General features: G+C 38.3%; 1 protein-coding gene across 2 annotated transcripts in view; it reads left to right on the top strand.

Moving 5' to 3' along the window:
• The window catches only part of LOC127969170 (GTPase IMAP family member 8-like), a 451,440-nt gene extending 449,830 nt beyond the window's left edge, over window positions 1–1,610 (top strand). For both annotated transcript variants that reach the window (XM_052570952.1, XM_052570946.1), the window contains exon 4: window positions 233–1,610. The gene's annotated coding sequence lies outside the window, so the exon portion shown is untranslated. The remainder of the gene's footprint in view (window positions 1–232) is intronic.
• The last annotated feature ends 11,827 nt before the right edge of the window (window positions 1,611–13,437 follow it).

Genomic DNA, 13,437 nt, shown 5'->3' with positions numbered 1-13,437 from the left:
ATTAGTTGAAAGGGGTGTGTTCAAAAAAATAGCAGTGTGGCATTCAATCACTGAGGTCATCAATTTTGTGAAGAAACAGGTGTGAATCAGGTGGCCCCTATTTAAGGATGAAGCCAACACTTGTTGAACATGCATTTGAAAGCTGAGGAAAATGGGTCGTTCAAGACATTGTTCAGAAGAACAGCGTACTTTGATTAAAAAGTTGATTAGAGAGGGGAAAACCTATAAAGAGGTGCAAAAAATGATAGGCTGTTCAGCTAAAATGATCTCCAATGCCTTAAAATGGAGAGCAAAACCAGAGAGACGTGGAAGAAAACGGAAGACAACCATCAAAATGGATAGAAGAATAACCAGAATGGCAAAGGCTCAGCCAATGATCACCTCCAGGATGATCAAAGACAGTCTGGAGTTACCTGTAAGTACTGTGACAGTTAGAAGACGTCTGTGTGAAGCTAATCTATTTTCAAGAATCCCCCACAAAGTCCCACTGTTAAAAAAAAGGCATGTGCAGAAGAGGTTACAATTTGCCAAAGAACACATCAACCGGCCTAAAGAGAAATGGAGGAACATTTTGTGGACTGATGAGAGTAAAATTGTTCTTTTTGGGTCCAAGGGCCACAGGCAGTTTGTGAGACGACCCCCAAACTCTGAATTCAAGCCACAGTACACAGTGAAGACAGTGAAGCATGGAGGTGCAAGCATCATGATATGGGCATGTTTCTCCTACTATGGTGTTGGGCCTATTTATCGCATACCAGGGATCATGGATCAGTTTGCATATGTTAAAATACTTGAAGAGGTCATGTTGCCCTATGCTGAAGAGGACATGCCCTTGAAATGGTTGTTTCAACAAGACAATGACCCAAAACACACTAGTAAACGGGCAAAGTCTTGGTTCCAAACCAACAAAATTAATGTTATGGAGTGGCCAGCCCAATCTCCAGACCTTAATCCAATTGAGAACTTGTGGGGTGATATCAAAAATGCTGTTTCTGAAGCAAAACCAAGAAATGTGAATGAATTGTGGAATGTTGTTAAAGAATCATGGAGTGGAATAACAGCTGAGAGGTGCCACAAGTTGGTTGACTCCATGCCACACAGATGTCAAGCAGTTTTAAAAAACTGTGGTCATACAACTAAATATTAGTTTAGTGATTCACAGGATTGCTAAATCCCAGAAAAAAAAAATGTTTGTACAAAATAGTTTTGAGTTTGTACAGTCAAAGGTAGACACTGCTATTTTTTTGAACACACCCCTTTCAACTAATTGCCCAATTGCACAGCCTTAAGAGCGTGCATATCATGAATGCTGGGTCTTGTTTGTTTTCTGACAATCTACTGAACCTACTGGTAACTTGTTTGCCACGTAGCAATAAAAAATATACTAAAAACCTTGATTATTCTGGTTAGTCACATTGTACTGCTATTATTTTGAACAATACTGTATTTACAAAAACAATTTCATCTCTCTGAGTTTTATTTCAGAAACGTTATACAGTATTGTACTATAAATCAGTCATTTGAAAACCCTGCATTTCCCTGTGTATAAAAAAACAAGTGTTAAGAATGTGCAACAGAATGAATAAAAATATGGGAGGGCGGGGCAAACACTTTTTGGTTTTGGTCAATTAAAATCAATTCAAATAAATTTTTCAATGTTACATTAATACTTTTACACAAGTAACATACACATCTGCTACAAACAAACACTTTGTTTCTAGGACCTACCATTTTCGTACAATTACAATGAAAGTGACAGAAGAACAAATGTTACACCTTACCCAACAGGTGGGGTTAATTGTAAAACACAATTTGAACTGATTGATTAACTGATTATTTAATTGTTTTTTGTTTTTTTTTACTTGAACACAAATATTCAAATACTATTCTGGGTAAAACTATGAAGCCCATATTTATAATACATTATAAGGGTATTCTTAAAGCATTATAATTAATGCATTATAAAAAAAAAACTTATAATATGTTGTCATCTCATGCATATGCATAACAAATATATTATAATTACTTATTTGTGGTTATTGCTTTTAAGAGTATGATTATTTATAACACAATGAACACGTTGCATCCACTTTTACAATGGATTATAATTTGAACTATTTTTTACTGTAATATCAGTTTGATTATTTTGATGGGACCCTTTAGACAGCTGTTAATAAGTAACTGTATCTACATAACAACTAGTGGTCTTTAGAGTATTAGTATGTCTGCCACTGTAAATATATGCCAACACTTTATTTTGATGGTTAACCAACAGATAAACTAACTGTGTCTTTGCAAGTGTCATCTTATTCTTCCATACTAGATTCTACCATTCTTGAGCATCTAATACTCTAATGAGAGAGCTGGCATGTAGATGAAAAGTCACTTATAGTCGATTGATTAAGGGGACCATGAAAATAAAATTTAGCCATATAAAAAATGTAATTTTTTTCAGTTGGAGTATTAAGCTCACATCAATTAATTAACATTAGCTCCACAGTAACACTCAACATCTAACCACTCACAAGCTGTAGTAAGATACTGTGCAGATCTTAATTTCAAGATATGATACAGTCTATTATACTGTAAATGAAGTAGATTTAATACAGTGTTCTTTGTGTGTTATAAATAATCATACTCTTAAACTTATAACCACATATACGTATTATGATGTATTATAACTGTTGTTATGAATATTCAAAAGTTGATAACACATAATAAGGTTTTTTTTAAAATGCATTATGCATTCATTATAATGTCTTAAGAATACCTTTATAATGTATTATAAATATGGGCTTCATAGAAAGTGTTACCCTATTCTGTCTATACCAGAGGTGGATATTGTTTGTGCACCTAGATAGATATCCACGCATCTATCAAACCATTCATTATTATGGATCGATACATATGGATAGATATGCAAGAAAAGAGCAGTATAGTTAAAAATCATGAATCTAAATCATATGCCGAAATTATAATAATTGCAATTATCATTTGGATTTATGGCTTTAACTAAAAACTTGATTGTTTACTATTTTGTCCTCTTGCATTATTGTCACTGTTTTTCTATTTAACACTATAAAGCTGCTTTGACACAATCTGTATTGTATAAAGTGCTATATAAATAAAAGTGACTTGACTAATGGAATTGCATTTTTGTGAGGCAGCTGTATGCAAAATTCTTTATATAAGCTTGACAAAACAAACTTAAAATTGCCTTTTAATTGCTTTATTGCATGGAAATCAATGTAGAACATTTTATTAAATAAAAAATCTGAACAATGCATAGCAAAGTGAAAATAGTACATTTAACATACAATGTTAACTGTTCATCACAGTCATGACAAATATAATATTCATATCCCTCAGTGCATAATTCATGTGCCAACCCCTCACAGAAAACACACTTAACCTATTTTTCCCCAAGGACAGAAGATGAAAATGCTTCACCGCAAGGCAATCTTCAGAGGACTGACTTGTTTCATTCATCTTTTCTTTCAAACTGAAGACCTTTCTTTTGGATTTTGAGCAAATTTTCTCCAGTGTCTGGAGCTTGTAACTGCAGTGAGGTGGGAAGGTCAACAGCACAATCCCATGCTCCTTGCAAAAATTCGGTGGAGACAATGACATATGGGATGATTATCCAAATAAAGGAGTACTTTGGACTCTTGTGATGACCTTGTGTGTTTGGTAAAATGGTGTTGGAAAACTAAAAACTCATCCTCCTGCATCCATCCTGAACCATTTGCTGCACCAACACATCTAGTGGGTCTGACATGGATAGTGTGCATGAAATTTCTGTTCTGGGTATGTGCAGTAAAACTGCACTGCACACAGGAAAGGAAAGTTTTCGGACTTGAAAGACAACAACATGACAATTATTATATGAATTGTTTATGTTAGCAAAATCACAGCTGAAGGGCGTTATTAGTCACAACGCAAAGTAATGTGAATATATAACTATACACAATATTTATATCAGGGCACTAAAAAAAGCATTTTATTGGTTTGTCTTATTTTATTAAAATTATTATCATTCTGCATTTTGAAGATTTGTTAACAGAATCAAATTCATCTGAAAAGTATTTGAAAAGTATCTTTTTATTACTTTTTAGTACTTGCATGTGAATTGCATGGTCTCATTTCGAATTGTTTCAGTTATTACTGACATTTCTATCAAATATACTGTACAGGTTCATCAAAAAATTTGAATGTCATGGAAAATGTCATTTATTTCAGTAATTCAACTCCAATTGTAAAACTCATGCATTAAATAAATTATGTGCACACAGACTGAAGTAGTTTAAGTCTTTGGTTCTTTTAATTGTTGTGATTTTGGCTTACATAAAAAAAAAAAAAAACATCAATTCACATTCTCAACATATCAGAATATGGTGACATGCCAATCAGCTCATCAACTCAAAACACCTGCAAAGGTTTCCTGAGGCTTCAAAATGGTCACAATCATGGGGAAGACTGCTGATCTGACAGAATACAATCATTGACACCCTTCACAAGGAGGGTAATCCACAAACATTCATTGCCAAAGAAGCTGGCTGTTCATGTATCCAAGCATGTTAACAGAAAGTTGAGTGGAAGGAAAAAGTGTGGAAGAAAAAGATGCACAACCAACCAAAGGAACTGCAGCCTTATGAGGATAGTCAAGCAAAATCGATTCAGGAATTTGAGTGAACTTCTCAAGGAATGGACTGAGGCTGGGGTCAAGGCAACTTCCGGTGCCAGAGAGTTTCTCCGGTGAGCCTAACTTTTGCAGAACTTGCATTAACAAGTGTTCCATGCACTTTGCTTTACAACCCCGCACCTTCACGACGGAAGAGTCCAAGGTCGCGTTTGCTCTCACTTTGCTCTCTGGCAGGGCCGCCTTATGGGGGACGGCGGTCTTGGAGAACCATCATCTGTGTTGCGCCTTGTTCCACTCCCTCTCTGAGTAGATGAAGAGGGTGTTCGATCGGGCTGTGGCTGGCAAGGAGGCCGCTCACCAGCTATCAGGCCTCCGACAAGGGAATCTGTCAGTGGCGGACTACTCCATACAGTTCCGCACCTTGGTGGCCATTTGCCAGTGGAACGTGGAGGCGCAGTGGGATCAATTCCTGCATGGGCTGGCCGACCGTGTTCATAAGGAGATGTACCTCCTCGAGTTGCCCCCAACTCTCAATGGTCTGGTCAATTTGGCGCTTCGTGTGGACGCCCAGATTAATCGTCTTGGTAAACAAACCAGTCTGTCACGCATTCACAACTCTCCTGAACAGGGTCACTCAAGTCGAGAGAACATGGTCGGTCCCGTCTACAATCACAAACCCAGCCCGGTAGTAAGTTTGAGGCTACTATTGGGTGGGATTTCCGCCGGGAAGTCCTCAACCACATCTTTAACTCTCCTTCCGGTGAAACTGAGGTGGGAGAACCATACTCACGACTGTCACGCCCTTCTGGGCTCTGGAGCCGAGGGTAATTTCATTGACACTGTCCTTGCACGTCACCTGAACCTTCCTGTTCTTCCCTTGTCTCGTCACATCCATGTCACCGCACTCAATGGGCAGAAACTGCCTCATGTCTCTCATTCCACTGAACCTATAACTCTGCTCACCTCAGGAAACCACACCGAAAATATATCCTTTTACCTCATGGACTCCCCTGTCGCTCCCATTGTTTTAGGTCATCCCTGGTTGGTTTAACACAATCCACGAGTGGATTGGGGTTCCAACACCGTTACCTTGTGGAGTGAAAGTTGTCATGAGTCTTGTTTGGTTTCTGTTTGTCCTGCTGTGTCTGTTTCTGTCTTTCAAGAGGAAACCATGGTTTTATTAAACGTGCCCGCAGAGTACCTGGACCTGAAGGAGGTGTTCAGTAAGTTCCGTGCTGCTCATCTTCCTCCACATCGTCCCTATGACTGTGCTATAGACTTAGTTCTAGGTAAGTCTCCGCCCAAGGGCAAGCTTTACTCTCTTTCTATTCCGGAGAGGGAGGCCATGGAGAAATAAATTTCTGATTCCTTGGCATCGAGGTTCATCCTCCCTTCCTCCTCTCCAGCGGGGGCGATATTCTTTTTTGAGGGTAAGAAGGATGGACACAACCTTGTATTGATTACCAAGAGCTGAACAACATCACGAAAAAGAATACCTATCCTTTGCCGTTGATATCTTCAGCTTTCGAGAGGTTACAGGGAGCATACATATTCACAAAACTGGATTCACGTAATGCTTATCATTTGGTCCGCATCAGGAAGGGGGATGAGTGGAAAACTGCCTTTAACACCCCTAGAGTGCACTTGGAATATTTGGTGATGCCGTTCGGGCTCTCCAACTCGCCAGGGGTTTTCCAAGTGCTCTTTAATGACGTGTTGAGAGACATGGTAGATCAGTTTATATATGTTTACCTGGATGACATACTGATTTTTTCTTCATCTCTCCAGGAACATGTGCAACACGTCAGACGAGTGCTCCAGAGATTACTTGAGAATGGTCTTTTTGTCAAGGTAGAGAAATGCGTATTCCATGCACAGTCTGTTCCTTTCCTAGGGTATATCGTCTCGTCCGAGGGAATACGTATGGATCTCAACAAGGTTAACCCTCTGGAGTCTAAGGGTATTTTTGGGGCCTGGAGAAGTTTTGTCATGCCCTGACATTTGTGCTTTTTTCAGTTTCTTATAAATATCTAAATGGGTAAAGTCTAATCTCACTGTGATCAGCACAAAATGGGCTATAAATACTGGCACATAATAATGTGAAATGCATGTATGTACATGATTGTGTTTTTGAGAAAACAAAATGTAATGCGTGATTAGTGAAAAACGAAAAATGTTAAAACACTTGAATAAGGCAAAAATAAAAACACATAAAGAACAATGGTTCTCGGGATTTTTGAGAACTGGAGCTTGTAGTCTAGAATTTTTATTTCTAAATTATGTGAAAATCATCTTGTTTACTCACAGAAAACAATAAATTGATAAAAATTTTCTAAGACTCTTTTTGTTGGTAAAAGTCATATGCGAGTAGGCATCAACTATCATGAATATCATTGTGATTTACACCTGAGAAGACAAAGACCTGGAAAATGAGCCTTTCAGTCAGCTGTGTCACTGAGAGGGGAAGAGTTACAAGAAAGAATGTGAGAATAAAATAAATCTATATAATTTTATGTTTGTAGTTTATTTAGAATATATTTAATTATCCAACAACATAATTTAATATCCACTTGGGGGAGCAGTTAAACAGTTTATTAGGAACAATTAAAGCTGACTTTCAAACTATTTTTTTTCATCATTACTCCAGTCACACAATCCTTCAGAAATCCTCTTAACCATCTTAATTTTCTAAAAAAAAACAAAAAAAACATTTATTGTTCTTATTATTATCATCATTTTTATTATTATTAATGTTGAAAATGTCTACACATTATGTGAAAACTAGTACAAATAAATAAAAAGAGGCTTACTCATGTTTATGATCTCTGCTGAATAAAGTGCTTCATTCTTTTTTCTGAGGAAATCCATTTCTCAAATCCTCAACCACATCGTATCTTATTGGGGTGAATTATGTCTTATTCCTCTCATCGCAAAGCAAACAGTAAAATAAAAAAAAACCCGGTACTCCATTCAGGTGGTCTAATACAGCCGAAACTGTATTTACAAACATCAAGAGCCGCTTTGTTTCGGCTCCCATCTTAGTAGCCCCTGATCCCACACGGCAGTTTGTGGTGGAGGTCGACGCATCAGAGGTGGGAGTAGGTGCAGTTCTTTCCCAGCGTGCTGTCTTGGATGATAAGATGCATCCCTGCGCATTTTTCTCCCATAGTTTATCTCCTGCTGAACGCAATTATGACATTGGTAACGGAATTATTGACTGTCAGATTAGCTTTAGAGGAGTGGCGTCACTGGTTGGAAGGGTCAGGGGTACCTTTCATTGTTTGGACTGATCATAAAAAATTAGAATACATTAGAACTGCCAAAAGACTCGATTCCAGGCAGGCTCGGTGGGCACTTTTTTTTCAGCCGGTTTGATTTTTCTCTGTCTTACCGCCCGGGTTCCAAAAACATTAAACCCTATTACCTGAGAGTATAATCATCTCATCACTCCTATGGGAGGTCAAGTCCAGTTGGGCTTCTTCATGCGCTGTCTGTCCCTTCGAGACCCTGGTCACATATCGCTCTAGATTTTGTTACCGCCCTCCCGCCCTCTAATGGCATCACGGTCATTTTGACTGTAGTGGACTGGTTCTCGAAGGCGACACATTTCATTCCCTTGCCCAAATTACCTACAGCCAAGGAGACAGTGGTCACTCTCATTGATCATGTCTTTCGGTTACATGGCCTCCTGGTAGACGTGGTTTCTGACAGAGGACCCCAATTTATATCCAAGTTTTGGAAATCATTTTGCAAATTGTTAGGAGCAACGGTTAGACTGTCTTCAGGTTATCACTCTCAGAGTAACGGGCAATCTGAGAGAGCCAACCAGGATTTAGAGAGAACGTTGTGATGTTAAGTCTCCAAGAATCCTTCTTCCTGGAGCCAACAACTCTCTGTGGTTGAGTAAGCTCACAACTCGTTACCAGTGTCAGCCACGGGCCACTCTCCATTTCAGTGTAGCATAGGTTACCAGCCACCTGTTTTTCCTAGTCTGGAGTCTGAAGTCGCGGTCCCCTCTGCTCATGCATTTGTCCACCTGGACAAGAGCCCGCGAGACTCTGCTCCGGATGAGGGAGTGCACTAAGGCCAAGGCCAATCGCTACCGTTCGAAGCCTCCCGCATAGGTTGTGGGTAAAAAAGTGTGGTTTTCTACTAACAACATTCCGCTCCGCTCCATTTCTAATAAATTAGCTCCCAAATTTATTGCCCGTTTCCTGTCACCAAGATCATAAGTCCAGTGACAGTCCGCCTCAAACTACCTCCGGCATACAGGAGGATTCATCCCACCTTCCATGTGTCCAAGACTAAGCCCATGTTTTATTCACGCAATAATCCGCCTACCCCAGTTCCCCCATCGCCGTGTCTTGTAGATGGGGAGCCAACTTATTCGGTAAATCGGATTCTGGACTAGAGACAGAGAGGAAGAGGATTCCAGTACCTGGTGGACCAGGAAGGTTACGGTCCGGAGGAGAGGAGTTGGGTACCTGCTAGGGACATACTGGATTAGTCTCTTATTGATGATTACAATCAGCAGGTAGGGCCTTTCTGGGAACTCCATGAGGCGTTCCTAGAGGGGGGGGGGGGCTGTCACGGTTGGTAAACCTTGATCACGGGGTTTTTCACTATGTGGGTGAAGCCTTTGTCTTACAGCACTGATTGTTTCTTGTGGGTGTCTCCGCTAATTGTCATCAGCAACAGCTGTCCCTCATTACTCCTTCCTATATATTGCCCTGTCTAGTGTCTTGTGTTTGTCAGAGTGTTGTTTCAGTTCCTCGTCTCATGTTCTGCTCTCTTTGTTGTTTCTTCGTTGGATGTTCTTGTCTCCCCGGAACCCAGTCCACTCATCTCATCTCACCGTTGGATTCATCACTTACCTCTTGGCTCGCTTCCCCGCAGTTCCACTCACCTGCATCTTCTCGGACTGTATATCCCCGGCCAAGTATCACCTGTGTTTCTGTCTTCATGTATTGTGTCCTTCATTATATTAAAAATCTATTAACCTGCACTTGCTACCTGCCACTCCTTTCACCAGTTGTTACAGAAACAAGAGACCAAAAAATGCAGATGAGCCGAAGACTACTGTCAAAAAAACCTGGGTTTCCAGACCACCTCAGCAGTGCCACAAACTGATCACCTCCATGCCACGCCGAACTGAGGCAGCAATTAAAGCAAAAGGAGCCCCTGCCAAGTATTGAGTACATGTACAGTAAATGAACATACTTTCCAGAAGGCCAACAATTCATATATTTTTTTTATTATTATTGATCTTACGAAGCATTATAATTTGTTTTTGTTAAATGTAAGCCAAAATCATCACAATTAAAAGAACCAAAGATTTAAACTACTTTAGTCTGTGTGTGTTGAATTTAATACACGAGTTTCACAACTTGATTTGAATTACTGAAATAAATGAACTTTTCCACGACATTGTAATTTATTTAGATGCACCTGTGTTTTTTGTGCTTCTGTTGCTGCTGCTTGCACCTCTCTCAACTGCATCAAAATGGTCGTGTGCATTTTCACTGGCGTGTGCTGCCTTGCAGAGACTTAGCTGCTTTTTAACGCCTCAATCTCAGAGCACTGCCTCGCCAGTTCAGGCCTCCAATTCTCCACCACAGTCTGTCTTGCTTGGTGTCCACTGCTCTGATGATAAAGACATCATTTTACAAAAGGTTTATATTTCAGGTAAATGTTGTTTTTCTGAACTGTCTATTCATCAAAGAAACCTGAAAATAAATTCTACTCAGCTGTTTAAAGCATTATCATAATAAGTTTTTTTTTTTTTTTTTTTTTTTTTTTTTTTGAGCAGCAAATCAAAATATCAGAATAATTTCTGAAGGATCATGTGACTGGAGTAATGATGCTAAAAATTCAGCTTTGAAATCTCAAATTACATTTTGAAATATATTCAAATAGAAAACAGTTATTTTAAATAGGCTAGTAAAAATATTTCAAAATTTTACTGTACTTTATGATCAAAGCAGGCTTGGTGAACAGTTTTCTTTAAAAAACTTTTGACTGGTAGTGGATACTATAGGCATCTTTTAAAATTTACCTAATTTCTAGCTTTTAATTGACTTTGAAATCTATAACTGCTAGGGTTGGGAATCGTTAGAAATTTTCTGTTTCGGTTCCGGTTCTGATTCCGGTTCCATTAAAATCAATAAACAATTAATGAGAAATAGTGGTAGGGAAAAATGCACAATACTCAACTACTCAATGCTCAATACTGTTTATTACTAACTGTCAACTTAATTTAAAGGTTGGCAATGTCAAAATGCAACATATATTACAGTGTACAGATCTTCATAAGTATTGTGGGGTATTTTTAGAAATTTTCTGGTTCGGCTTCTGGTTTCATTTAAATGAACCATGTTTTTTACTATTTTACCTTCAATGAATGTAGCGTTGCTTGAAGGTAGTAAGTAATGTTGAGTAATGCTAGTCCATCAAACAGCATGTGTTTCAAAGTTGATGTTTTTTACACTATCAATAACGTTTTGCTTTTCAAGCAGGAATAAGCTTGTTGGCCAAATAGTCCCTTGAGGGCTGAGATACTCATTAATTTACCTTAATTAATGAAATATAAATGGTTAAACTTATCAACATGTATAGACACTCTCCATAAAGTCCCTATTTTACAAATAATAATGCAGTCAGGAGATGGTGTGATGCAATGAGTGGTTTCCACATTTTTAAACATTTAAAATGCATTAAAATAAATATTTTCTATCACTTTGTTTATCACTCTTGAAATGACCTGTACACTAAATTATCTAACCCTCATACTTGCATAACAATAGCAGTCTATTTACTTAGTGGTCCAAGCTGAAGCCAGTATGTACAGTATATTAATGACAATATGGGACAAATATAATGTAATTTGGTTTCGGCAGGTGCAGCGCGCTGCTGTTAGATGTACAGTCAGACAAAACGATGTGCAGTTATCAAAGGCGCAAGTGCACATACAGTCATGGGAAACAATGTGTTCAGCAATTAAAGACGGGACAGCGCAACGAGTTTGTGGCTGTGCGTCATTGGAATCAATGTGCTCAGTAATTAAAGATGCAGGGTTATGAATAAGAACCGGTTTTTGGTTCCCATCCCTAATAACTGCTGTACAATAACAAATGATAACTAGATAAAAAAGTTCGTCAAGACAAACTTTAAGTTGGCTTGAGAAAGCCTGACCAGAAAGTCTGAAAAAGTTTGAAAAGTTTGAAAAGTTTGAAAAGATTGAAAAGTTTAAGTTTAAAAAGTTTTAAGTTTGATGGTTTTCAGTCTGAGATATATAGATAGATAGACAGATAGACAGATAGATAGATAGATAGATAGACACAGTCAGAAGATAGATAGATAGCTAGATAGATATATAGATAGATAGAGAGATAGATAGATAGATAGATAGATAGATAGATAGACAGTCAGAAGATAGATAGATAGTTAGATAGATATATAGGTAGATAGATAGTTTGAAAATGTGAAAAGTTTAAAAAGTTTAAAAAGATTTAAGTTTAAGAAGTATAAAAATGACAGTGATTAACATTGTTAGCATTACAAGCAAGTGACTATCATGTGACAAGCATGTACTTAGCATGATTAGCAAGGTATCTAGCATGTCGCTAGCATAATTAGCAAGTGACTAGCCATGTCGTTAGCATGATTAGCAAGTTACTAGCATGTCGCTAGCATGATTAGCAAGTTACTAGCATGTCGCTAGCATGATGTTAACATGATTAGCATGTTTCTAGCATGCGACTAGCATGTTGCTAACATGATTTTAACATGATTAGCATGCGACTAGCATGTTGCTAGCATTATTTTAGCATGATTAGCATGTTGCTAGCATGATTTTAGCATGATTAGCATGCGACTAGCATGTTGCTAGCATGATTTTAGCATGATTAGCATGTTGCTAGCATGATTTTAGCATGATTAGCATGTTGCTAGCATGATTTTAGCATGATTAGCATGCGACTAGCATGTTGCTAGCATGATTTTAGCATGATTAGCATGTTGCTAGCATGATTTTAGCATGATTAGCAGGCGACTAGCATTTTGCTAGCATGATTTTAGCATGATTAGCATGTTGCTAGCATGATTTTAGCATGATTAGCATGCGACTAACATGTTGCTAGCATGATTTTAGCATGATTAGCATGTTGCTAGCATGATTTTAGCATGATTAGCATGTTGCTAGCATGATTTTAGCATGATTAGCATGCGACTAGCATGTTGCTAGCATGATTTTTAGCATGACTAGCATGTTGCTAGCATGATTTTAGCATGATTAGCATGCGACTAGCATGTTGCTAGCATGATTTTAGCATGATTAGCATGTTGCTAGCATGATTTTAGCATGATTAGCATGTTGCTAGCATGATTTTAGCATGATTAGCATGTTGCTAGCATGATTTTAGCATGATTAGCATGTTGCTAGCATGATTTTAGCATGATTAGCATGCGACTAGCATGTTGCTAGCATGATTTTAGCATGATTAGCATGCGACTAGCATGTTGCTAGCATGATTTTAGCATGATTAGCATGTTGCTAGCATGATTTTAGCATGATTAGCATGTTGCTAGCATGATTTTAGCATGATTAGCATGCGACTAGCATGTTGCTAGCATGATTTTTAGCATGACTAGCACATTGCTAGCATGATTTTAGCATGATTAGCATGCGACTAGCATATTGCTAGCATGATTTTAGCATGATTAGCATGTTGCTAGCATGATTTTAGCATGATTAGCATGTTGCTAGCATGATTTTAGCATGATTAGCATGCGACTAG

The sequence above is a fragment of the Carassius gibelio genome, chromosome A4 (assembly GCF_023724105.1).
Source record: "Carassius gibelio isolate Cgi1373 ecotype wild population from Czech Republic chromosome A4, carGib1.2-hapl.c, whole genome shotgun sequence".
In the NCBI taxonomy this organism is placed as follows: domain Eukaryota; kingdom Metazoa; phylum Chordata; class Actinopteri; order Cypriniformes; family Cyprinidae; genus Carassius; species Carassius gibelio.
Note: the sequence above shows the minus strand (reverse complement) of the source record. Positions and strands in the feature narration are given on the sequence as shown.